Here is a 27,789-nt window from a genome sequence, read left to right as displayed (position 1 = left end):
CTGCCAGACAGCGGGCGGAGCCAATGGGCGGGACGAGACGCTCCTCCCGCGCTACCCCCAAGTCCACGTCCTCCACGGTACACAATGGCCCCAGAGGAAGGCCCGCTCGGTCCGCGTCCCACTTGGAGAAGAACTCGTAGGGAAATGGGCCTAGGGTATCCTGGAACCAGAAGTGGGACAAGGAAAGGAACTGGAAAGAAGCGGCAAGGCGCCGGGGAGCTAACCAATGAGGGGTGCGCAGGTGGGCGTGAGCGCCCCGAGCGGGAGTCTAAGCCAACTGGGGCTAAAAGGCGGGACTTCCTGCCTCACTCACCTTCCTAGTCTTTGTTTCATAGCAACAGAGTACCCGCTGCCAGAGTGGTGCTACTCAGCTCTGGGCGGGTCCCAGGCTTAAGAAATTCATCTCCCTAGGGCTGCCAAACTCAGCTGCTCAGGAGAGCAGCCAAATAGGTCCAAGACCGTGTTTCTTGTTGGCTGTCAAATAAAGAGCAACAGTCCCCTCGCTTCTAAGACGAAGGGTAACCTCACACACTGTAGGCGAAGAGTAAAACCCGATTGCCAACTAAAACTTCCTAAATTTCAGAAATGTTTCCCTTTTACTATTAGTTCTAGAGGGATTCCAGATCAAACATCAGGCTGATGAGAAAGCAAATAGTTGACAACTGTGGCTAAATAGTATCTGCAAATCGTGCCAGGGCAATGAAAGTTCCATACAATAGGGATTACTAATAAATATTGCACCTTTTTGTTCTGTACAAGTTTCTCCATAAATCTCTGTAAAGAACTCTGCAGTTAGGTTTTTTTTTCCCCAAGTCACTTTTCCTCCATGTAGATGAGTCTCCATTTTAATGACAACCTTGTATCTGGCATTCTCTTCCAGTGTTCATCTCTTTCCGGAACTCCATCCTTGATGTCCATATAAAAGAAAACATGTCTGGTAAGACTTAAAATGAAATGCCAGGGCTCAGCTGTCAACACTCTTCCCCCAAACAAATGCTTGTATTTCGCTCTATTTGGTTCAATCCCATGTTGCTACTATTTGTTGCAGGTTTACATACTTGGAAAGTGGTTTTCCCCCTGAAGTGGATAGACCTCATACCTTGGGCTCCTGGACATGATACTCGCATGCATCACACACACACACACACACACACACACACACACACACACACACACACAGTCTTTCTCTAGCCAATTATCCTGACAAATGTGTCTCAGGGTTCTGTCCACTCCCTAGTATTTTAGTGCTAGGCTCCCTATTCGATATAAAATGCTTTACAATTCTAAATTCAGATAGTTTCTGTTTTTGTTTAATGAAAGCAAGCAAAATGAGGCCTTTTAAGCAGTCAGGCAATGAAGTATGATTCAGGAAATAATATTTTCTGTCATTATTTCTTTACTAATAATTACAAAGTAGTTCCCTGTTTTACATATGAAAACAGTATAGACCTCTATATCTCCTCCATCAACTTGTATCTCCCTTACTGCTTGTAATAGTCGCTACAGTTCCTAAGTTGAGACTGTATAAAAGATGACCTTTGTGACTACCTCCTCTGTGTATGTAAAAGGCACCTTTAAAGTCAACTCAAAAGAAACTGCAACTCTGTGTAGAAGGTTCTGCTTACATAACCAGATATTTTAAATGAATTGTTTTGCTTAACTTTATATTTCGATAAATATAGAATATAAATATATACGTATTATAATAATATAATATATTATAATAATATAAATATATATATATATATTTCTTTTAAACTGCAGTTTGTAACTGAAGGGCATGGTAATAAGAAAATAGGTCTGTGGAACAAATTGCATCATGTAGATACAAATGACTAACTTCATTATGTTTTGTTGCTCTACTCTGGGTAGGACCCAGCTATAAGAAATTCATCTCTCTGGGGTCGCCAATCTCTTCTACCTGGAGCATCAGCCAAACAGGTCTAAGACAGTGTTTCTAGTAGGCTGTCAAAAATAAGAAGCAGTCATTTTGTTAGTCAGGGTTCTCTAAACTAGCAGAAGTGATGGAATGTATATGTATATAATATAACATAATATAATCTAAAAATATTAGACTTACTCACATGCTATGGTCTGGGTAGTCAAACTAATCTTGTCCCACACTGCAGAGGCCGAGAATCCAAGAGTTTCTCAGTCCATGAGACTGATGTCCCAGAAGTCCCAATCTGGTGATAAAGGCCTACATGATTCCTGGATAACTGCTACTATTCAATCTACCTAAAAGAAAGAAGGAAGCTGTATCAGCAAAGGGATGCTGCAGCGATGGACTCGATGAGCCAACCACCAAGAACGAAGGCAAACAGGCAACAAGCAAAGTTTCTTCCAGCCTGCACTTTCGGTGGTTCTTCCCATTTCGAATAATCTAATGAAGGGAATAGCTCACAGAATGGACAGGAGAGATAGCTCCGCAATTAAGAGCACTTGTTGTTCTTGCAGAGGAATTTGATTCAGTTCTAAGCACCTGCATGGTCGTTTGCAGCTATCCTTATCTAGTTCCAGGATACCCAACGCCTTCTTCTAACCTATGCGGCACCAAGTGTGCACATGGAATATATGCACTCATGCAGGAGAACATTCATGCACATAAAATAAATCTTTAAAAAAATCCATTATAGGAGTACCCAGAACCTTACATTTTAGTTGATCTCAGATACAATGAAGTTGATTGACAACCAAGATTAGCCACCATAGCCTTCAAACTTCTAAACTGAAATAGAAGCCTCTTCAGAAAAAGAATATATTCAAAATATATATTCAAAAAAGAAAAAAACAGAAAAAGGATATATACACATGCCTCACGTACTACATATGCCCCCCACACATACGCTGATATGTCTGAACTCTATTTATAAAAATCATATGACATCTAATTAAGTTGTGATATAACATGGATCCTAGCTGAGCTCAAATTTGGACTTAGGGTTTGGTGAATTCTGATTAGCTAGTAGGGTATCTGCCCTGTATTTTGTTAGCAGTATTTAATACCTATCGAAGATTTCTGAGGGGAAATAGAAGCATGAAAATACTCCCTAATCAAAGACTGCATTACTAAATAAGGGTACAAATATTTGTCCCGCGCTACCGTCTTGCCAGCAAGAACGACGTGGCACACTTAGGATCCTTCTGCAGAAAAGCTTTACTGTGTCTTGAGAGAGAGAGAGCATAAGCTTCCAAAGCTGAGACCCAGAATGAGGGGAACCCATCCCTTATATAGGAAACAGTCCTCGCTTCGGACGTGTCACTCTTGGATTGGTCCGCTGCCCATCAACCCAGATGACACCTCGGGAGTAGGCAGGGATGCAGCAGTGGAAAGTTACCAAGCACATGCGCATAATAGTCCCACTGTCTCTGCCTCCCCAATGCTGGGATTAAAGGCGTGTGCTACAACACCTTGAACTCACAGAGATCTGTCTCTGACTCCCAGGCATTGGGATTAAAGGTGTGTGCTACCACGCCTTGAGGTCACAGAGGTCAATCTACCTCTGCCCCTTGAAGTCACAGAGGTCAATATGCCTCTGCCCCCCAGGCATTGGGATTAAAGGTGTGTACTGCCACACCCTGAAGTCACAGAGGTCAACTACCTCTGCCCCTTTAAGTAATGGAGAATGTGATTGCGGCCCTCCACAAATATTGACTAATAGATTTTGTGGTATTTTGTGTTGAAGCAGTAATATTCCAAGCTAACAGAGTTGACTTAAGGAAACAGGATACTCATTCCTAGCAAAAGGCAGTCCTCAAGTTTAGAAGTTTAGAGTGAATGCAATGTCACCACGGGACTTGAGAAACATGGGGTTCTACCTAAAAGGTCTTACAAGTAACAGGGTGCCAAGTAGTGAAAAATACAACCCAGTTGGCTGTTTTGTCTTGGTTTCCTATTGCTGGGATAAAGATCATGACCAAAACCAACTTGGGGATGAAGGAGTTTGTTTGACTTACTTGTCCAAACCATCACTGAAGGGAACAAAGACCGGGGCTGTGGAGGAATGCAGCTTACTGGTCCATTCTCAGGGTTTGCTCAGAGTGCTTTCGTATACCACCCAGGACCACTTGTTGGCATAACCCTCACCCCAAGTCGAGCTGAGCCCTCCAACATCAATTATTAAAGAAGGAAATGCTTCCACTTAATTGCCTGCACACAATCTGATGGAGACAATCCCTCAATTAACATTCTCTCTTTCCAGGTGACTTTTGCTTTTGTCAAAGTAGAAGAAAACCTAACCAACACACTGGCCAAAAGGACACGTGAGACCTAATGGCAGGGGCACATCAGAAAGTTTGCAGAGACAGTGATGAACTCTTGCAACTTCAGCAAGAATTATTTAGTAGTAATACATGCCCAGTTGGCAAAAATGTAGATTATATCACTGGAATTAAGCATGTCTAATGTTCTTTAAAGGGGAAAGATATGACAACTGTCTAAGGAAAATATCGCAGTCTTTGTCCAATTGTTTTCTTTTTATGTTTTTTTCATAGTCAAAAATAATTCCTGTGACATTAGACCTGAATTGGAAAATTAGACTTGAGTATAAAAAATGTCAGCTGATTCAGTGGGCCACTTAAAGATATCAGATGGGGAAAACATGACAATTCTATTTTTACAAATAGAAAATTCACTAAATTCTCAAATCCAGCAAGGTGTTCTCTTAATCTACCTGGAAACTTTCCAGGTACATTCACAAGGGGTATCATGACACAAAAACAGAATACCATAAAAACTATGCTAATCTCCCAGAAGAAAAGGAGGACCACGAAATCACAACTAGGAATAAGAACCACATGACCTAGTTATGGTTGGGCTGTTGCTTGGAAAGAAGAGTACAGTTCTGTCCCTTCTTTAACACATAGTAACAACTGGCAGTGAAGGATGCTAAGTCATGGAGTGGTTCTCCGTGTTCAAGTTTGGATTAATTAGAATGCTTACTGAGTTAAATCATGGTGGTGCACGCCTTTAATCCCAGCACTCGGGAGGCAGAGACAAGCAGAACTCTCTGAATTCGAGGCCAGCCTGGTCTAAAAGAGCAAGTTCCAAGACAGCCGGATTGTTACACAGAGAAACCCTGTCTCAAAAAACCAAAATAATAATAATAATGATGATGATGATGATGATGATGATGATGATGATGAAGACTTACTGTGAGCAACAAGGATAAAGCAAGCAACTTAAACCAAATACAACCTTACTTATGAAGCACAGGGTCTGAAAGTGAAAATCTAAGTGCACTGGTGGCCACTGTTTCCTCAAGGATTCCTGTTTCCCTTCTACAGCTCTAGAACACGACTTCTTGTCCTCAGAATTTCTCATGTTGCAAACTGGGTGGAGACACTCCAACCATCATCGCCAATTTCAAGCTAGAAATGAGACTGAGAGTCAGAGGGACAAAGTGAATCTCTATTAGAATCAATTTCTTTTAAATAATCATTAGAGAATCCCACAAATATTTCTCACAAATGTCTCAAGGCAAGAGCTTAGCTGTAAAAAAAATTGAAAGGTGATTGCTTGCTTGTTTGTTTTTTTGCAAAGCAAGAAAGGCCAACTAAAATTTCAGGCTTTGTTTCTACTTCCTATGTTAATCCACTTCTACATCCTTTTCTGCCTCACTGTGTGCCCCATATCTCACTAGGCATTCCCCACACCTCCCTAACAGGCCTTCATTCTTAAGTACATAGAAATAATTCTACATTTTAGCAGTTTAGGGAAAATGTTAAAATTAAAAATTTTTGCTTTAAGATTTTCTCTGCAATTTTTTATGCATTTCAATTCACAAGAACTTAATGAGATATTGAATTTTCACATTTACTTAAATATGTTGATTCAGAGTTCCTAAAAGTGAAGGGGTTCTTGTAGAGGGTGAGTTCACTCATCTGAGCAGATAAGAAATTTTGCAAATTTATTTCTAGTGGTAAGACCATCAAGAATATAAGTGATAACTTCAAATTTCCAGGAGATTAATTCATTGTATAAAACAATGTAATTCTGCAAAAATAATTAGTGTTAAAGTCATATTAGTATAAATCAGTTAGGTAGTTATTTTCTACTCAAAAGGTCAATTCAAGTGCAGAAAGGATATGAAAATCAAAATTAAAAAAAAATCCCCTCACAAGTAGCTCTAGTAATGCAGAAGGAATCAAATACATTCCAACACTAAGAAAAGTCTCATTCAGTGGTTCCTCAGTTCTCATCCTCCAGGTACAAAAAAAAAAAAAAAGAAAGAAAGAAAGAAAGAAGAAAACGTGTGTTTTAAAGTTTTAAAATTTTTTATTGTTATTTTGAGATGCAAAAAAAATATTCTAGGCATCTATCAATTTGATAATCTTTGGGGTAGAATGAGATTTTAGTATCATTAATCAGTACGTACCCTCTCTTACTGCCAGTCCCCTTCTTAGCTTTCCTACCGTCACGGTGCCTGGAAGGCTGCCTTGCTGCAAACAGGGCTGTCCCTTATCCCTACGACGGTATCACAGGGGCAGCAACAGCTGAAGGGACAGGAGCCTGTGAAGAAGGAGGCTTATACACACACATGTGAGTGTGTATTACAAGTGAGATCACATGTAAGTGTGAGGGTCACGGACCCCAGCTCAGGGACATTCTAGGCTGAGAGAGCATGTGGATCTTTTCCCCTGGCACCAAAAATTGATGCTTTCCCAGAGACAGACATAGAGACAAGTAGGAGGTGATGTCTAGATTCCAGCTTTAAGGACTTTGGATCTGGTAAGTGATAAATTCAGTCTATAAGCCCACTAAGCCTGTGTCTTTTGTAAAGCCCTAGAAAGGAGTGAGATAGGAGTAGTCTGATCTCCACCAGACTTTCCATTTCTGCACTCACTGCCTGACAGAGTTAATCTCAGCCCTGTGCTTCTGTTATTGAGCCTGCAATGTCTGCAATAGCCCCATCCAGCTCAGGGAAGACTGCATTCCCTGTGGCTTCCCCACTAGTGGATTTACAATGGTAAACACATAGTTGTTCTGGTCACTTCTACAAATGCATATGTATAAAGGAATTTGAAGATCAAGAATCCAGGTTTATTTTTATGGAACCACTAGAAATCCTCTTTCTCCCTCAATTCCTTTAATATAAACTGGACTGACTAAGCAGGGAGTTTTCACTGTAGCCTGGCATTGCTGAAAAGTGAGTTCTCGTGCACTCCCAGCCTTTTCTTGCTGAATTGGTTGTGCAGAACACGAACCTACAGCACCAAGCTGCAGACTCGTCCTGCCAAGTGTAGCATTTCGCTGTAGTCTACAAGAAGGAGGGAAGCAATACTGTCACCATCACCTGAGACTCACAGCCATCATAGTAGCTCAGGAAAATCTAATAATCCTCTGCAAAACGTCTAATATATGCCAAGAACTATGCTGGGTTCCAAGAAATGTGAAGATGATTAAGCACCAAGCATTCACAAAGAGAAAGCAGTCACATAAAAAGATGGTTATAGCTGAAGTGTTGTAAATGGTGATTTCTTTGGGAAAGGTCACTATGATAAGCTTGGGAAAGGTTGCCAACAGGATATGAAAAAAATAACTAGTAAATCAGGACATATAAGGTAAACAGAATTGGCCAGCTGTGGTGGACCAAGGCCTTACAGGCCAAATACTTTGGACAACTAAAATGGGAGAATTACAGTGACCATAAAGCTATGTAAAAGTCCCCAGGGAGCCCGAGATACAGAGTGGCACTGTGTTTCAAGAAATACAGTGGAGAGAGAGAAAAGGAGAGAGAAAGAGAGAGAGAATAGGATTAGCAGTGAGTATCACAGTACTGTTATCCTAGTTAGAGGACTGCTCTCGGGAATAGGGGCAGAAAAGAAACCATGTATGTATAGAAAGTGAGTGAGCAGTTAAGTTCCATAAGAAAGAAAAATGGTAATCAACATCAAAAAGTGTCAAGCAGAGAGCAAACAAAATAAGCTTACATGCCTGATTAAAGAACTTGTTCTTTTTTTGATAGAAAACCACTGGAAAGTTTTGAGTCAGGGGAGAGTATAGCGGAACAGAAGATGCAAGTGAGGTGATGTGTAAAGTGTGTGTTTGAGATGACCAGGTTGAGAATGGAGTTGACACAAACAACATGGAAAGTACAGTGTCCATCAGGAGATACGCTATGGCGATGATGGGACCTGAGGTGGAACAGTGGTGACTCCAAATGTAAGCAGTGTATTCAAAACTATTAGAAAGTGGTTTCCCATCCTCTCTGTACATGCAAATAACAAGCTCCCAAGCTCTGTGCACAAAGAGTCTGCCTTAATTGATCTAGGATATTTTTAAATCTCCCCTGGTGATCCTAGTTAGCAACTAAGGCTGAGAACCACTGATTAGTCCTTTGAGTAGCCCCTGCTAATTAAAGGAATATGTATGTACAGAGGATGAGGAAGGCAAGGATGCCGGCCAATTTTCTAGTTTTATTCCCAGTGAAAGATGGCTTGAGAAACTCTCACAGAGGTGATCAAGGGAAAGTCTGTCTCTAGGAAAGGAGAAATGAATTTGCTTTTGAATATGAGAACTTTAAGGTACCTCTGTAATAACCATGGTGTGTGTGTGTGTGTGTGTGTGTGTGTGTGTGTGTGTGTGTCCTAATAAGGCTTCTGAGCTTATTAATTTGACAGTATTGACAGGTGAATAATGGTTGAAAGTGCTATATAGAACAAAATCTGTATCAAAGGGAACATTAGAAGAGTATTAAGGACTCAGCTGCACACTGAGGATCAACAATCAGAGAAATGTAGAGAACAGAAAAGAGAACCCCAAGAGAAAGAAATTAACTGTGGTGCGTGCCGAGTAAGGGAGGATTGGTGCTCTCATGAAAAAAGCAACAACTTCAAAGCCAGCAGTGGACACAGTTGTTAGAAGACTACAAAGTCCCTGAACAGCTGAGAGATCACTTGTGGCCTCTCATACTACTAACGCAAGAGTAGCTTAAAAAGAATAGGAACTAAAGGAATGATAAGTAGACATGTATTAAAAAAACAACTGCATAAATATGAAAAAAAGAATGTTGACAGTTTCTGCTCAGGGACATAGATTGTATGAACATGGTGACACAAAAAAATTTGACAGGAAAGTTAAGTATGTGTTAAGAAATGCCACAAGGTCCAAGTCCTACAAGATTACTGACAGAGGGAGAATTAGCCTTTTCCTAGGATGAGCCCCTAACTGTATGATCAAGACAAAGGGCTTAGCTCTGAAATCATATGCATGTAAACACACACACACACACACACACACACACACACACACGACTCAGGAAGTTGTATTCATGTATCGGTGCATTAAGGTATATGTCCATGCATAACAATAAAAGTCAAAGAAAAAGAAACCATTAATTTGAGAGGGAGTAAGAGGGACATGGGAGAGGTTGGAGGAGAGTGCATGGGAGGGATTGAAGGGAGGAAATAAAAGGGGGAGCCGATGTAATTGTATTTTAATTGAAAGACTTTAATGATGACATAGGAAAAAAGAGATTGCTAGGTATTTTAATAAGAAGTTGGGGTAATTGTGCTAATGGGATCCAGCTGAAGTAAAGTAGTAGAATGATGGTTTCAAATTGATTAGGTCTTACTGAGAATGATGAATGTTTTGAGCAGATATAAAAGGCAAAGGACCGGTGAGGAACACACATGATCTCTCCTGAAGCCTAGGAGCATAAGATACTCAGTTAAGTTAGATGGCCACCTGAAAGGACTCACAGCTTTCTCTAGGAAGGACAACGCCAAGATCACAGCCTCACAACAGTGTCATGATGGTACCTGGGAGGAACTGTGGAAACACAAGAACGAAAGGCAGCAAGGATTTGGGGGAGGGAGCATTTTTAGACAATTGCCTGCCTAGGTTAACACTCATCAGTAGGGAAAAGAGAAAATATTGAAAAGAAAGGTTCTTTTCACTTGTTCATACAGAGTGCTAAAAAAAAAAAGCAACTGCTTCAATAGTATAAAGGATGATCAAAAAGCCATTGTGTTGATGTTAATAAAGACATAAGTATACTTTTAGAATAAAATTTTTTGACCAATAGGCAAGAGAGAAAGTAGGTTTGTATTGACATTCATATGCATAATTTTTGTAAAATATGGATCAAAGACTTTCTGGCTTTATTTCATTTGACTATGAAGAATGAATTCAGAAATAAAAGGCAGAATTTTTGGAAGTCAGACTTCCAAAAGGTAAAGAAAGCAATAGGTTCCTACTTCCCTCCTTTCTGCTTTTTTAAAGACCGCTTTTCAAATTTTATCTTATTCTCATAAATTCAAAAGAGATTGCTGAGAAAGCAGCCAAAATTGCGAACACTGATTTTTTAAATGTATATAAAGTGATAAATGAGGGGATTTTTTTAGATAAATATCAACAGCAAAGATAGAGGAAGAGGAAGGGTGAAGGGAGGGGGAGGAGAGAGGAAACCCATTACTTGCTAATGTTTGTTTTTATAAAGGAACTTTACAGACGAGGTTAATAAAAATTCTCGGAAAAAATACTCATTTTCTCAAATTCTTGAAAAAAAAAGAATCAGTTTTTTCTACATTGCTAAATGTCTTGATGTCCTCCTTTCCAAATTACAAATAAACTTTCCATTTTTGCATATACACTCCCAATTCTGGGGGAAGGGTGGAGATAACCACTCCGTATCCTGAAAGTCCTTTGTTCTTTTTTCCTCTCTTCACATAGGGTCCCATATTTGTGTTTTAAATCATGGAGCCATGCTGTTCTCCTGCTTCACTGGCAGATACAAAGAACAACTAGAGAGCCTTTGCTTTGGGTCGGGGTGAGGTAATCCTTGCATGAAACTTGCTATTGCTTAAGAAAGTTAAAAATAACAAACATGCAGTATGGCTCATCCAGCAAGCTTCTTCCCTGAAATCCTCTGTGGAGAGCTTGTCATCGGCCTCTTCTGCTTTAAACTTACTAGCAGATTTCTATTTTCCCACCTATGGACATTGGAAGAACATAACCACTTATTCTTTTAAGGACTCATTCTTTCATAGAAGGAAATGTGATTACGGAATTGTAATTAGATATACACAATGAAACAATATTATTGGCTACAAAATGGACAAGATTATTTTACATATGTGAAATTTCATTCTATAAATTAAGTGTTGCTATGTATATTCAACATATATATATTGTAAGAATATTATTGTAATGCCTATTGTGAAATAAGAAAAAGAATGGTCACTTAACTTAGACAAAAGAAGTTAAGAGAATGCTGCGGACAAAAGAACTGAATAGCATGAAGGGCATTTAAGGAAAGAAATATTAATACAACAGTGCAGTTGAAGGTTAAAATAGGGAATGTATATGTGAGGCAAAACAAAGCCCCAGGAAATGATCTCAGAGGACATCATCAGCTCCATGCTAGAAAGATCACAATGAAAATATCAAAATTTAACCTATCATAAAAATAGATTGTACAAAACTTTGATTATATAAGGACATACATTTTTTCTTTTTTCATTTTTCAAGACAGGTTTTCTCTGTATAGTATTGGAGCCTGTCCTGGCACTCTCTTTGTAGACCAGGCTGGCCTTGAACTGACAAAGATCCACCTGCCTCTGCCTCCTGAGTGCTTAGATTAAAGGTGTAAACCAACACCCCTTAGATATAAAGGATATGTTTTTAACAAGGTAGAATATTTTTTTAACTGTGAAGACAAACAGTGCAGCTTCTCTGGAGGTCGTGTACTTGCTTGTACTTCAGCAGTTCGACATTGCATGATAGATAGGTCCAGCAGTAAGAAGAAATTAATAGAATGAAGTTTTTTCAATTCAAAAAGGGAATCCTAACTATAATTTTATTTAAATTGAATATGTCTTTTTTATATACATACATATGATGCAATGCACCTTAACTAAGAGAAGGTATGAAGGTATGAATTGGAATGGCCCCCCGTGGGCTCATGTATTTGTATTCCTACGGGAAAGGAACATAACATTTTGGTAGGATTAGAAGGATTATGAGGTATGGCCTTGTTGGAGAAAATGTGTCATTGGAGAGGGTATTGAGGTTTCAAAATCCCATGCCAGTTATAGTTTCTGTCTGCTACCTGTGGCTCAGTTACTGCTCCAGCGCCATGCCTGCTTGCGTGCTACTGTATTACCCACTATTATGATAATGGGCTAAACCTCTTATGCTTTAAGCAAGCTCCAATTAAATGTTTTCTTTTATATGAGTTGCCTTGATCATGGTGTCTCTTCACAGCAATGAACAGTGATTAAGACAGAAAGCCTTCTGGAAAAGATAAGGCATTATCACATTAAAAAGACAATTATTCTTCCCCTCTCCTTAACAACTCTCTGAGTGAATGAGATGCGTTGGGCAATGGGCTATGGTAGACTCCTGGCCAGGTGACTGGTTTGTCGAGCCTGTTTAACTTTTAAAGGAAGGAAATTGTTGTAGTGGGCACCTAGTAAGTTCCCAGCTGCTCAGCCCCGAAATAATCACATAAAAACCATATTATCTGCAATACTGTTTGGCCAATAGCTTAAGCGTATTTCTGGCTAACTCTTATATATGAAACTAGCCCATCTCCTTTAATCTGTGTATCACCGCATGGCTATGGTTTACAGGGTAAAGAACCATCCCGAGGGTCTGTCTCCTGTGGGGCTACATGGCTTCTCTAAACTCTGCCTTCTTACACCAGTGCTGTAGGCTATCAGATCATTTAATATTCATTTAAGTTAAACCTATTTTGTCAGTAAAGCTGCTTAATGGCTTTTTTGATAATCTTGCTAATTGCTTTGGCCATTATAAATTTTCAAAGCAATCAATTAAATCATAAACAAATAAACATATTCACACCCCAACCCCAAAAGAGAAATAGGATCATTTAGCATATTACTCCACCCAAACTTAATATCTGGCAAGTCTATTTATTCTAAAGAATTGCCAAACCAGGATCAACAAAGAAACTTCACATCTACTGCAAGTCAGATGCCATTTGACTAATTCCTGAGACGGGTCAGCAGTTAAGAGCACTGACTTCTCTTTCAGAGGTCTTGAGTTCAGTTCCCAGCACCCACATGGTGGCTCACAACCATTCATAATGAGATCTGGTGCCCTCTTTGGCCTTCAGGCATACATGCAGCCAGAACAATGTAAGCATCATCATCATCATCATCATCATCATTATAATAATAAAAGAATGGCTCAAAACCTTCTTTATCAATGATTAACCTTCAACAACAATGCAAGAGAAGAATTTTTGCTGAAATTTAACAGTAACATATGACTGAGGAGGCAGGCTGAATGAGCATTTGAAAAGAAGTTTTGTCTACTTGTGTAGGTTTGTGTTTTGAATATACTTTGTAGCTTCTGGTTTTCATTGTTCTTAAGTAATAGAATTTTTTCCCTTGAAAGTCCACATTTATGTAGCGTATATTGATTATATCCATCCACCACTACTTCCCTCTAGCACCCCAAGTGTCCCCATCCCATCTCCCTCTAAAAGTCATGTCCTCCCATTAGATTTTTGTGGTTGGTAATCTTTTGAGTCCAATGAAGGCTTCCCATCAGCACATGGTTGTATGACCGTACACTAGGGCATGAACAACCTACCAAAAGTTACATTTGCAAAGGCGACTGACCAGTTGCTAATTGGCAATTGACAGTCAATTTCCAGCAATTCCACCAATAGGAGGGGAGCCTTGGGAGCCGCTGTCCTACCTATATTAGAATTTTGACTAATTGAGCTTGTATAGATTTTGTAAAGGTAACTCTGTTGCAGTGAGTTAATCCATGAAAAAACCACGAAATGTCCATAGGTTAGCATTTCATGGTTTTCCTTCCCATACACTGGAAGGAAATGTATTCACTTTCACTTTCTACTCTTCTGAGAAATTCCCTGCATCTTGGAGGGTGATAGACTGATATAGATGACCCATCCATGGGTTGGCACGCAAGATTATATATAGTTGGCATTTATGAGTGTCTGCATTAACCATTCATTACTCACCGAAAACAATGCTTCTCTAATCAAGGCTGAAAGCAGTACATTTCCTTGAGGATAAACATATATATTTAGAATATATTTTGATAGCATGGTAACTTAGCCAACAAGAGTAGATTTCCTCATAGTACTTATAATCTCTCTAGCCATTAACTTCAGACAAGGTACAAAATCCCTTATTTTTAATAAGGGATTATAACTACTCTAGCACTAGTGGACACATCTTTCCAAAAAGTAACTTTTATACCATGCAGCGCCAACACTAGATTAGACACTGGATGAATTTCCCCCTAATAACCTTCATAGAACCTTCTGGCAAGATGGAAGCTAAACGGCCAGGAGAGTTTCCTGGCAATTTCAAAGTTGTTTTATCTATGCCTTGCATCCAAGGTGAGTAGTCTTCAGCACGATCTTAATCATGTAGTTATAGTGGACATCAGTTAGCAATCGCAATAGCCTGTGTTGTTTTGAATGACATTGGAGTCTCCTTGGGCATTCACTCATAGCATCCCATGCTTGTCACTAATATTTTCACTTAATAACCTATGTGTTCTGGGAGCAACATTGTCCATGCATTCAGGGTTCTTTTATCTAAGCTTTCTATATCTATGTATGTATATATGAATTTATTTATGTATGTATATCTATCATCTATGTATCTGTATCTATCTATCTATCTATCTATCTTTCTATCTACCTATCTATCATTTATCTAGTCCTAGTTTCTAATTTAATTTTTTTCTTGAGTTAGAAGATCATAGATTTCCATATAGCTTTTCCATACACCCTGTATTTTGGCTGTGTAACTTCTTATTGGTAATGATTAACTTGATAAGGAAGCTTACCTCTGTGGAAACTAAAATGTTTACTTAAAGTCTGGCATATATTAAATAGGTGCAATTCACTCCAAGAGTACTCAGCTTTTATCATAAAATCCATGTTAAAAATAGAAAGCACAACCATTAAAGAACAATGTGTGAAAATGAATATTCAGCAACTGCTAGTTTTGATACAAATTGTGGAAAATTGAGGAAAGAATGCTGACAGTAAGAAAAACTGCTTTATATCAGTACACATGTGATAATAACCTAGTGCGCATTAAGAAAAGGGACTAGGTCTGATTGGACTAGACAGAGTACAAGTAGGAGGTGAAGTAATACCTCGCAATGAAGCATAAAAGACAGCAGTAGAGAAAATGGGCTACGTAAAGGCTAAAATTAACAGTTAGGTCGGATGTCATAAATTTCACTGGTGCCTACCCAGCTCATAGCCGCGAATCAGCGTTACAAAAGTTCCTGATATAAAGACACTGATATGCAGAGACTATCAGGAGAGGCATCTGATCACTAATAGAATTGAGATGAGCACTTAAAAGATGACCACACAGGGTAGCAAAGTGCTACTACCTTTGTTTTTAAGATAGTCTCAGAAAACAAAATTATTTTCTCCCTATTAATAAAATTAAAAATTAATTAAAAATAAAAGAGTTGGATACTGCATATTGTGTTATTTGCTCTGATTCTAACAAGATGCATACTTGAAAGCCCTTCACAAGACGAAGGATGTATTTTTGTTATCTTTACTCACAAAAACAACAGCAATGTAAAGTGTCAGAATTTTATGGCAGAAATTATTTTACAATAATAACAGAAACGGTTTTATTAGTTGTAACTGTAAGCATATAGCAAGCACTTAGGTCTATAATAATCATTTAACAAGTAGAACCTAAGAAATAAGAAGGCAGGTAAATGTGATGAAACATTTTAGGAAGTAGACATGTTCCAAAAGATTTATCTTCAGTTTCAAGCTATGAACATGTCTCTACTCCTTAAAATGTTCCTTTGCTCATCATCTGTCTGCATTAATAATGAAAACCTGTTTGTGAAACTCATCTCAAATTCTCCATCCCCATCAGTCCTACTAACTGTCCATCTCAGTGGTTCTCAACCTTCCTGATGCTGCAATCCTTTAATACAGTGCCTCTTGGTGTGGTGATCCCAACCATAAATTACTTTCATTGCTCTTTCATAACTGTCATTTTGCTATTGTTATAAATCAAAATGTGTTTTCTGATGGTCTTAGATGACTCCTAAAGCGGTTGTGACCCACTGATGTGGGATTCCTGTCTGTAAACTGTAAATACCATTGATTAATAAAGAAACTGGCTTGGCCTGACAGGGTAGAGTAGAGCTAGGCGGTGAAAACTAAACTGAATGTTGGGAGAAAGAAGGAGGAGTTGGAGAAGCCATGGAGCCGGAACCTTGCTGGTAGGCCACGAGTCTTGTGGTAAAATATAAAATACTGGAAATGGGTTAGTACTAGATGTAAGAACTAGCTAACAATACACTTAAGTGATTGGCCAAGCAGTAATTTAAATAATGTAGTGTCTGTGTGATTATTTCAGGAGTCTGGGTGGCTGGGAAAACAAACAAGCAACTTCCTACAACAACCCACACTGGTCCAGCTCCTAAGATGCTGATGACTTTTATCAATTGGTTTCCTAATTGAGTTTCTGAACAGTCAAAATATTCCAAACACAAGGCAACTTAGCTTTTATCGCAAACAAATATCCAATTCACTTCAGTTGTCACCTCAGATTAAGAGTCCTTATGTCCTTATTATTTACCACTCTCCACATAATCTGACCTCTATAGTGTTTCACAGCTCATCTCTGACCCTTCCAAAACTCACACTCATTCGTTCCTCTCTGAGGAACTTCCGTCTGCATTTTTTTATTTGAGAAACTTCTCTTACCCTTCATTTTTTAAAGCCTGATTCCTTCTATTCAGTTACCATGTTAGATGTCAACTATGCAGAATGTTTTTCTCAACGTGTTTCATCAAAAGCCACATCCTCTATTAAATTGGTTTGTAAGCTTTCTTTGTAAGGGACCCAATTGCAGATGTTTTCGGCTTCCCTTTCTGTAAACTGTCACAGCTGGACAACTAATGCTGCATCAGAAGAGCAGTCATGGACAGGATCGAAACATAACTGTGTTTCCTGAAACTTTACTTGAATTAGCAAGCCAATACACTTTGCTAACCCTACTCAGTCATATCAAAAGCTGTTGAGGCTCTGTTGTGCAAAATACTGCTTTTGTAACATGATTTCTTTATTAGAATTCAAACCACCCTGGGCTAGCAGCAATATTGCAAATCTCATTGATTATTTGATCCCAACACCTAATGCCAGGGAAGCAGAAGGGAATGTCCATTTCCTGAATGAAAAAAAAATGATATGAAAAAATCAAAACACTATGGAAGGAAGAATCAGAGCATTATCTCTGAGTACTTACTCAGTTTTTCACTGGTATGATAAAAATTAGAAAATATTACTATAAGCAGATTATTTGACCATCAAAAGGGTACCACTCATCCTTTCCATAAAATTATACCCCAAAATGACAAAGTGCAAAAGGAAATTTAAATGATGCCACAGTATATATTTTACACATTCTATTCATTTTTACTCTGTATCGGGGCTTCTCTCTTTGGTCAGTTGTTCTCTGAGATGATATTACCTTTTGGGGTGGGAGGGTAGGATAGGGTACTATTGGATAAACAGGGTAGACACTAAAAGCACTGATAAAAAATTCCTTCAGTGAACAAGGTAGATCCCAACCAAAAGGAATATTTCACAATTTAATATATTGTTCAAATATATGAATACGGAGTTAAAAATCAAACCTTAGGCTTTTTTCTCTGTTAAGATGATTATTTTGGTCTTGCTGTTTTAGGAAAATTCTCATGGAATTTCTCGATGCTACTTAAATTTGTAGAAACATTTTGAAAATGTGTGAGAAAGAAAATTTGCATTTGTTCAAGAATACAGCTTTGCACGAAATACAAAGCATTTCTATAGCAGACATTTCATCACGACGATGGAAGACAAACCCTCCTGACACAGAGTTTGCAGCTAATCTGATAACTTCCTTAGAGAAGTCAAACCTCAGACTGCCTGCTCCTGGGCTCAAATACAAGGTTAAACGCCTACCAGATTTCATCATATCCATTGGCCAAATGACAACAATGACAGTAAATCTGAGCTGACATCCTATGTCAGCAACAAAACAGGAAAGGAAGGAAAGAGCGTTCCAAGGGCAAGAACAATACAGCAAATATCCTCTCTAGCTTCCATGTAAATCAGTGACTTTGTTTTTACTGCATATATTGTCCATTGCTGAGTTAAACTGGCCCTTGGCCATAGCATCTCTATAGCACAAGCTCAGTCCATTAACAGCTATAGTTTCTTGACGTTTAGTTCAAGGTATAAGGCTTAAATTCTGTGTTTTTTTTTTTTGACCTCAATAAAATAAGTAAGAATTTGCTTAAATACAGACATACTACTAAGGATTATATAGAGCAACTTTTATGGTAATATGTATTATACTTGCCTAACATGAAAGGGAAGGAGACATGTGCATCTATGTGTATGTGTGCAAGTTTGTGTGTATTTACGTCTCTCTGTGTGTACATACGTATTTGCGAATGTATCTTTTGTGTATATGTATATAGGTGTGTGTGGGTACATGTATTTGGTGGTCCAGAAGTCAAAGACTATATTTGTGTCTATTTGTAAATTTTTTAAAATTTATTTTATACATATGTGTATTGCCTGAGTATATTTATGGGCACCTTGAACAGGTAGGTGTCCTTGGAGACCAGAAGTAGTGTGGGACAATTGTCTGTATTCTGTCAATTATATTTTAAATAAACACTGATTGGCCAGTAGCCAGGTAGGAAGTGTAAGCGGAACAATGGAAACAAGAGCATTCTGGGAATAGTATGCAGTCCTGGCCCAGACACAGAAAAAGCAAGGTGTGATTGCCTCACTGAGTAAGATACTGAGCCACGTGGCTAGCATAGACAAGAATAATGGGCTAATATAAGTTTTATATAAGAGTTAATAAGAAGCCTGAGCTAATGGGCCAATCAGTTTATAACTAATGTAGACCTCTGTGTGATTTCTTTGGGACTTAACAACTACAGGAACGGGTAGGACAGAAAACTCTCAGACAATACAGAAGAGGACATCAGACCCCTGAAACTGCATGTGGCTACTGGTAACTAATCCTAGGTCCTCCACCAGAACAAATGTGATTTAAACTGCTGAGTCATCTCTTCTGTTCCCTATGTTTGCACATCTTGATGTTGTTCATATCATTGCATAAACAATAGAAGCTAGATATAAGCAAAATGAGTCATCATGAAATCCCAGGTTGCTCCATTTTCTGCCTGTTACTATTTCTTATGCCACCTTCTGTACCGTTTTCTCATTCATATACGCTCCCTAAGTCCTGTCTTTGGTCTCTTTCATCTCATTCGGCTTTTTGTATTCAGACTTCATTAGTTCAGAAGGAACTACCATGTTCCTGCAGATGACTTTCAAGTATTTACCTTTCAGCAACTTCAGAAATATTTTTCTTTATTTCTAATAGATATAGATTAGGCCTTAAATTGAACTGTGAAAAGCAATTCAGAGCGTCTTGTAGACTTCCTTTCTTACTATTATTCTTCTCACTCATTGTATTAGACTATATAAAAGCATTGAGTATCCAGGACCTTCCTTCTCTTTAAAGTGCTGGTTACATCATAAATTCATCTCAAGCTCTGAGCACGAATGTTCACAATTCCTTGGGTTCTACCTCCCTCCCTTACTACCAGCATATTTGTGTCATACCATAGATTCTGTCTCTGGAGTGCATTTTCCACAAACATTCTCAGGGCCATTGATGCTCTTGCTTTCACTTTTCAAACACTTTTAACTTGTTCATTGCTTTCCATTTCCCAACACCAATAACTAGTAAGTCTGCATTTCTATCTCAGTCCTTGATTGTACTATTTTCATGCATGTTTTTCTCAGTGTCATTCATGTATCTCAGGCTGAAGGCACTTTGATATAAGCTAAAAGAACGTTTATGATGGTGAGACTTTTTCTAACCCCTCTACATGGCATCACATTCCCCCTACCCTTCTTCTTCAGACACATGGTTCCTATTCCATGTCTCCCACAACTGACGTTTTTCTCTCCACAAGGTGGTATAGTGTTGATACCGATTGTTTTAGAAGTACAAATTTCTTTCAGAACTTTTGCTGGTTTCATCTGTTGCATTCTCTCTTACTATAATTCAGGATTCATGGTGAATCATTTTAGTAAATGACAAGAACCTGGCGTTTTTGTCAATAAATACTTGATTTTATCAATAAAAAATTTTCCCAAATCTACAAAAATTAGCAAATGTTTCTTTGAAGTATGAATATACAATAAACCAAATAATTTTTGGTATAAATTTGGCTTTAGGAAGTGCTTTTGGACTTCTTTTTTATCAACCCTTGAGCAAGTTTTCACATACAATCTGATTTTAGTTACATGTCACTATCTAATTGTTCATTTTTATTTCAACAGTATGACTGCTTAATCAAGATCTGAACAATGACAACACCAATAGTCACAACTTGGAAGGGAGAAATCTCATAGGGCACTATCCCTAGATAAAAAGCTACAGGCAAATAGCTATTGCTGAGAGAGAAAGCATTCATCTTACTTAGCAAGTAGCATCTAATACCAAGTGGTCAGCTCTAAAATTAAATGGATATAAGCAAAACTAAATACACTTAGTCAGTTAACATGCATGTGCCTGTGTGTTTTGTGTATGTGTGTGTGTGCAAGTGTAGCAATAACAATCAAAGAGGAAAAAGCTATGAATCTGAGGAGTGGGTTCACGGGCATGGGAGAGATTGAAAGGGGAAAGGATTTAATTATATTTTAATTTAAAAATTTGTAATATAAAAATGGATCATTTTTGTTACATAAGATGTGAGGATGATAGTTCAAAATAATGTGGTTTTTCTGTTTGCTTGCTTTTGTCAGCTCATGAAGCATGAACCACTTACAACTTTTCTGTTTGTTATATTTTCTTATTTTTCTTAACATGCCAGGTAAACACTGAATGATCAACTCTGAGTTCTCTGGCAGCTTCTCATGTAGGTGTAGCTTTGATGACAGCTTTCAAATGATGGTTTTCAGCATCTGATAGCTCACCTTAGGCCTGTCGTCTTCAAGGTTCTGATCTCCTTTGCAAAACCAATACTGCACTGTATGTTCCCTAGCTGTTCTGGTCTGAGGACTGATGTTGTTCATCACCTTTAATGTTTTAAGACCATTTTGAACTTGAAAAAGAAAACCACTCAAATTTGCATTCTGCCTAACATTATTTCCATAGTATAGAATGAATACAAAATTAACAGCAAGCAATATATTATTATATATTAATATATTATTAGATTGTATGTGTAGTACAATCATATTTTTAAAGAATATATTCTGAGCCAGGCTATGATGGTGCATACCTTTAATCCCAGCACTCGGGAGGCAGAGGCAAGCAGATCTTTGTGAGTTTGATGCCAGCCTGGTCTACAGAGCTTGTTCCAGGCAGCCAGGGCTACACAGAGAAACCCTGTCTTGGAAAAAAAAAATATGTTCTAATATCAAGTGGCAAATTTCAAAACAAGAGAAAATCTGATAACTTTTTTTTATCAATCAAATATACTTACTGAATTGCCTCATTTCTCTATTTAATCTTTCTGCATAGCCTTTGTCTTTCAAAAGTAAATGTCTTCTGTTTTATTTTATTATTTTTTCCAAGTTTTACTTGTAGTTCTAAAACTCTCAGTCTTAAAATTAAATTTTTAAAAAGTCTGCCTCTTGTTTTTTATTTAGGAATAATGAGTGCGAGTATTAAAAACAAAAATAAAAATATGCGTATCTGTTTAGGGAGATAGCATGCAAAACATAAAACATTTGAATAAAGATGAGTGTTACATAAACTAATAATAAATGCTATATCTTTGACAAAACCACACTGGACAGTTCTCTGATCTCCACTTGAGGACTCTTTCCTTGAGGATGCTAAACACAGGCATCCTGGCCCTCCATCAGGAATCACCTTGTTCCTGTATCTGTTGTCATGGTAGTCAATCTTGGAGCAGTAAGCTTTAATTACTAGCACCGCAGATTGTTTTTTTCTGCTGCATCGTAAAATAAACATGAAATGAAAACCTAGTAAAATGTTCATCTTTGATATGATTCTATAAAACTGTATCTTAATAGGCACCAAGTAATATTTTGAAAAATGTGTATGTTGCATAGTATTTAAATCATATTCAGAGTGTCTAGATCTTCAAGCATTGATCATTTGTTTATGGTGAAACTTTCAAAGTTCTATTTTTCAATATGCAGAACTTATTTGCCCATCTAATCTGACTATATAACTTGTTACTCGCTAACCATTACACATACATATTCTGCAATATTTTCCTTTTAAATTTTCAAGGCTGATTGGGAATCACTGGAGTCCCTTTTGTAGAGAACATTCAATGTGTGTACATAGGAAAGTACTTAGCAGTAAAATTCATCTTTGTACCATTTCAAAACTTAACTCTTGCCTTAAAATGAGTACGATATTACAATCTATATTGATATTAACATTAAAAATCCTCAAAATAGTACAAGGAAGTGTATAGTCAGTTAAAGAGAGCTCAACAGGTTTTATTTATACATTTGTGCATACACATGTACATATATGTATGTGTAGTGTAACAATAATGATCAAAGGAAAAGAGGATATCAATTTGAGAGTGTGCAGGGAAACATGGAGGGATTTAAGGAGGAGGGTATCTTGGAGAGGGTGGAGGGAGGAAATGGGGGTGGAAATGATGTTTCACTTAAAACCACAATTTTAGAAGGGGGTGAAATAATAATGAAGAAATAGTACTCTACTGAGAATATTTTAATATTAGTTTGATATCCAATCATTAATTCCTTTTTATATAGGTAAGTGCACCAGGGTAGCATAAGAAGGAAAGTTATTCAAAACACTGATGGCCAGTAAAATTGGAATCTTATTTTAGTAGCATCTAAATTGCATTATTGATACATTTAATTTCTTGGCTACCACAGTCATAATTACCACAGTAATTATGATTATTTTTATTGTTATTGCCTATTTATTTAATGGTATTTCTTAATTCCTGAGTTTTTCCTTATGGAACTTTCAGAAGCTGTATTTAGCACACAAATTTGCCTTTGCTATGATAGTTAAAACCATTTGGACACCTTAGCTTTTATTTACTATCTACAGGGTGTCATGAACTACTGAAGGGACTTGTATATTCTCACATACTTCTTTAATTCTTACAACTCCCCTACGAGGTAGGCACAGTTATCCAAAATCAGTGGAACTGACGCTTATCAAAGTTTAGCAGTCTGCCCAAGTCATAAGGGCGGTAATCAGCAGAACTTGGATTCTCGCCCAGACTGTCTGATTGCAGAGCCCAGGCTTCCACCTCTTCCATGTCATGACCTCCCTAAATTGGGTTTTCCTGACCCGAGACTATCCCAACATTTACTCCTAAAATTACCGACATGTGGTTGAAAATGTGACATCTATATTAAAAACCGACCGTGTGTCTCAGATAAGTCAATTAACTTACAAGAAATACCATAGCTTAGGTTGCATCTGAAGGTTTGTCTGAAGTCAGAGTTCACGCTGTTCTCCCCATCCCAGCCCGGCTGCCCCGTTCTTTGCGGCGCCTGTCTTTCCAGCTGGGCACCTAACAGCTGTCTGTGGCTGCTGAACACTGAGATGGGGCTAATGCGACTCAGGAAATGCTTCTTACATTTTACGTAATTTCCATTAAGTAGAATTGAAGCGGGAGCGCTACATGTATGTGTCTGCTAGTGTATGCAGTGCAGTCTTCATGAGCTCCACTCCTCTGACCTCTTGAGCAGCATGCAAAGAGCACCTTATGAAAAGATTTATAGTGAACACGATTGTTAAATAAACTAAATTTTAAATAAATTCAATTATGTCTCATTAGTTAATCCTTTAATTTGATAAAAAAAGAAGCATTTCCAAGTAAAATAACTCTGTCATTTCTGAAGAAGAACTTTAAACATCATTGCTTTAAGGTATTTTTCCAGTTGCTTTATTTCTTTAATTTCCTTTTACATTTGTTTTAAAATATAAACACTTTAAATCATGTGGCAAGGGGCTTTTCACCTTTGACCTTCTCTCCCTCTATGTTTCTCCACAGGGAACATGTGAAGTCAGATTTCAGTTTTTCTATGGGATGTGAACACCCTGAGAGATTCACTGGCCGTGGACAAGCACGGATCGGAAGATCTTCACTTGAGGACCAGGAATTAAAGATGAAGGGGTGAGGTCCAAAGAGGATGAGATTAGCATCATACTTTCTGGTCTGGGCAAACACTGTAAGAGACAGATCTCTCTGTAACACAGGAAAAACAGTGCAACATCTGGCGGAATGAAGTGCTGCCACAGACTAAAATCTGCAGACAACACCTTTTGTACGATAGTGTCTGTATTTCTGAGAATGGGAAAACTCACTTCTCTTCGTCTTTTGTTTCTGGACTTGACCCAGGTCATCTTTAGGCTCTGTTCTTCTCTCCCTAGCTTATTCTGTCTCCAGAATCTGAAGTTCCTGCAGAGAGACCTGGTGATGGAAAACTTTGCACCTCTCCTATTGTACACTCATTCCAGATGAGCAATAGCTCTGTTGCTCAGATGCTTCTGGTTCTTACAGATATGGTTTGGGGCCACATTTAGTTATTAGATTCTGCTTGCTGTGACTCTCACCCACAGTAATAAGGTCTGTTTTTGTGTATAGTCTGATCTGATGGATTACCTGGAAACTGCATTGTCTTCACTGTTTTCAGTGTTCAGTCAAGCAACATCTTCAAGCAGTATTGTCCTCTAGATTTTCTATGCTGGAATCTATACCTTTTTTTTTTTTAAAGCATACACATGATGGCTCTGTGAAACCAAGACTTACTTGCTTCTTGTAAATTCTTGGAATAAAGCATGTAAAGCAAATAAAAATGGACACATTTTAAAGCTGGACTTTGGAATTGGACAGATGGTTCAGCATTGAAGAATGCTTGTTAGTCTTCCAGACGACATGGGTTCAGTTCCTGGAACCCACACACAAGCTCACAGTTGCCTCTCTCTTCAGCTCTGATAGCCTTTTCTGACCTCCATTGGTATCTGTACTAACATGTACAGACCCATAGACATACACACCAACAACCCAAAGGAAGGGGCAAAAAACTTGAAAAATGTGGAATTTTAGAGTGATAATGTGTATCTTTTCTTTCTTGTGTGTGTGTTTGTGTGTATGTTTCTGTGTATTTGTGTGTGTGTGCGCTTATATGTGTGCTTGTGCTTATGTGCATATGTGTGCACATGCATTTGAAGGCTGAAAGTCAACACTGGGTGTGTTCCTCTGGGAAGTTAGGTGATCAGGTTGGACGGCAAGGACCCTGATTTGCTGAGCCAGCTCGTTTGTCCTTCCACCCTCTTAGCTTTTCAGCCAGCATACGTCACTGAACCTGGAGCTCACCGATTTGGCTAGAGACTGACAGGCCAAGTAACAGCGGGGATTGTGTCCAGCACTAAAGTTCAGCTGCCTTCTGCTATGCCTGGCTTTTATGTTGGTTCTTGGGCTCCCAACTTGGGTCTTCAAACTTGAATGGTGTGCATTTTTACTGACGAAACCATCTTCAAGACCGTGGAGGGCAGCTATTACATGTGAGAAAAGCAATAACTCAGACTATGCCATCATTAAATAACAAACTTTTCTGATGTTAACATATAATGTTTGTGAGATCATTTGTTAACCAGCTGTATAAATGTTTTGTAATTTAATAAAATTTGAATGATTACATAAACTAGAAGTAACATTCTCATTTTCTGTGAGTTGGCTTTGAAATAATGACATTAATGCATTTTTAAATTAAATTTCAAAAAATAAAATTTAATATCACCTTATTTCTCCTATATACTTGAAATTTAATTTATATGAAGTTCACTTCCAAAACTCAATTAATTTCTGTGGATTGGAAACTTAATTATTGAAGCCAGAAGATATATTACAGAAGCTATTATAATTCAAGATTTTTTTAAAAAAGTGAATGTTCATAACAGAAATTTAAAGATTAAAAACTAATTAAAAAGAGAGATGTTCTTGTAATTGATGGTCTAGTAATTTTGCTGCTGAACAATACTCTACTAACCTAAGTTGGGCCATCCCTCACTTGGTATTTAACTGAAATTATATTATCTGTAATTTTAGCTATGATACTATGAACAGACTTAATAGTTGTTCCTTTTATACAAATACTTAAAATTGTATTTTTTTTAGTAAATTTTATTAAATTATAAAAGTTTCCATTTCCGCCCCCCCCTCCCAACACCCTCCCACTCCCCCCACTCCCCCCCTCCTTCCCCTCCGTCCCCCAGGGCAGTCAGGGTTTCCTGCCCTGTGGGAATCTCCAGCTCCCTCCCCCTCCCTCCAGGTCCAGGAAGGCGAGCGTCCAAACAGACTGGATCCCCAAAATCCAGCATATGCAGAGGAAACAGGTCCCAGTGTCATAGTCAATGGCTTTTCAGAAAGACCCCGGGCCAGCCACAGTCAGAGAATCCGGCCAAATTCCGAGAATCTGGCTAGATCACGTCCTCGTTCAGTCCCAGTCCGACTGGCCCTGGTAAATTCTCATCAGATCCGTTCCCTTGTATCAGTGGGTGATAGCATCCCTCGCAGTACTGATTTCGTCTTTCATGTTCCTCCTCCTTCCGCTCCCCCTCCGGACCTCGGGGGGGCTCAATCCGTTGCTCCAATGTGGGCCTCCGACTGCATAGCCGTCCTTCGCCAGACGAAGGATCTATGGTGATAAGCAAAATATACATCAGTATGGTCATGGGCCACGGCCGATTCAGGCACCCTCTCCTCTGTCCAGAGAGCAATCTGGGGGATTTAGCTTTCTACTTCTTTTAATTTTCTTTCAATACTGGCGATCAAAATGAAGGCTTAGTGCATTCTAAGTGAACAATTTATTGCCAGTCTACAATTCTATAACTGTTTTCTAAAAAGTAAAATGGATATAGTTTAAAATACAGAAGTTGTACCACAATGTCATTCCCCTTACTTATTTTTAGTAAAAGTAGAGAAATGTGTTTTATTATATATTTAGATCTTTGAATTATCCGATATAGCTAGCTATAGGTTTATTGTCCCTTAATCAGAAATCAGACTAGAAACCTAAAGTTTGCACAGTGAATTTGCTTCAATAAACTGCACCGATATACTTTTCTTTTTCAAAAGTATCTTGGCTTAATATTTGGCATTCACAGTGTTATGTGCGTATTATGAATGGAAGTGTGCATAGCATGATTGTGCATTTGTAGTTGGAGATTTGTAGGTTAGGGCTCTCCTTTAAGGTTTTGATACTTCTAAAGAAGCATGCTATAATAACATTGAAAAACTCAGAACTCTGCCTTCAAGTATCGTAAGACATAAAGATATTTTACAGTAATAAATAAATTCTAGGATAAGATAATATGCTTGGTTTGGACATTAATTATTGTTTGGAGTTTAACTGCTCTGCAACGTTCAGAGTAAGTGGTAAAGGTTATGCCTACTTCGAGAAAGATTTGCGACCCATAGAGTTGCCATAGGAACCATATTCTTTATTCATTAGATTAATCTCTTTAAGAAAAAGTTTCATAACTTATTAGTGCTGTATATTATTACTAAATGCAATTTTATAAGATAATAAAAAGTATAAAAATGTGCCACCTGTAATTCTTTCATAAAATGTACTGTTGATATTCTGAGATCTTCTCTTTTATTTAACATCACATTTTTTTTTAGCTATGGTGTTGTTTGAAATATTTATGCATTTTTATCAACATTTTTCTGTTAAGAGTATATTACAAGTATATTACATATTTTACATTAAAGCCATTAGTTAAAAT

At 38.0% G+C, this 27,789-nt stretch overlaps 1 long non-coding RNA gene across 2 annotated transcripts; it reads left to right on the top strand.

Moving 5' to 3' along the window:
• Positions 1-54: 54 nt before the first annotated feature.
• Positions 55-25,679, top strand: LOC146895646 (uncharacterized). Of its 2 annotated transcripts, none has more exons than XR_015000590.2 (3): positions 55-241; positions 881-937; positions 24,050-25,679. It is a non-coding gene; the product is annotated as an uncharacterized LOC146895646 (long non-coding RNA). The 2 variants fall into 2 exon arrangements; XR_015000589.2 differs by lacking the exon at positions 24,050-25,679 and adding an exon at positions 4,203-5,694.
• The last annotated feature ends 2,110 nt before the right edge of the window (positions 25,680-27,789 follow it).

The sequence above is a fragment of the Myodes glareolus genome, chromosome 2, assembly GCF_982192425.1.
Source record: "Myodes glareolus chromosome 2, mMyoGla1.1, whole genome shotgun sequence".
In the NCBI taxonomy this organism is placed as follows: Eukaryota; Metazoa; Chordata; class Mammalia; order Rodentia; family Cricetidae; genus Myodes; species Myodes glareolus.
This window is presented reverse-complemented; position numbering and strand designations above follow the sequence as displayed.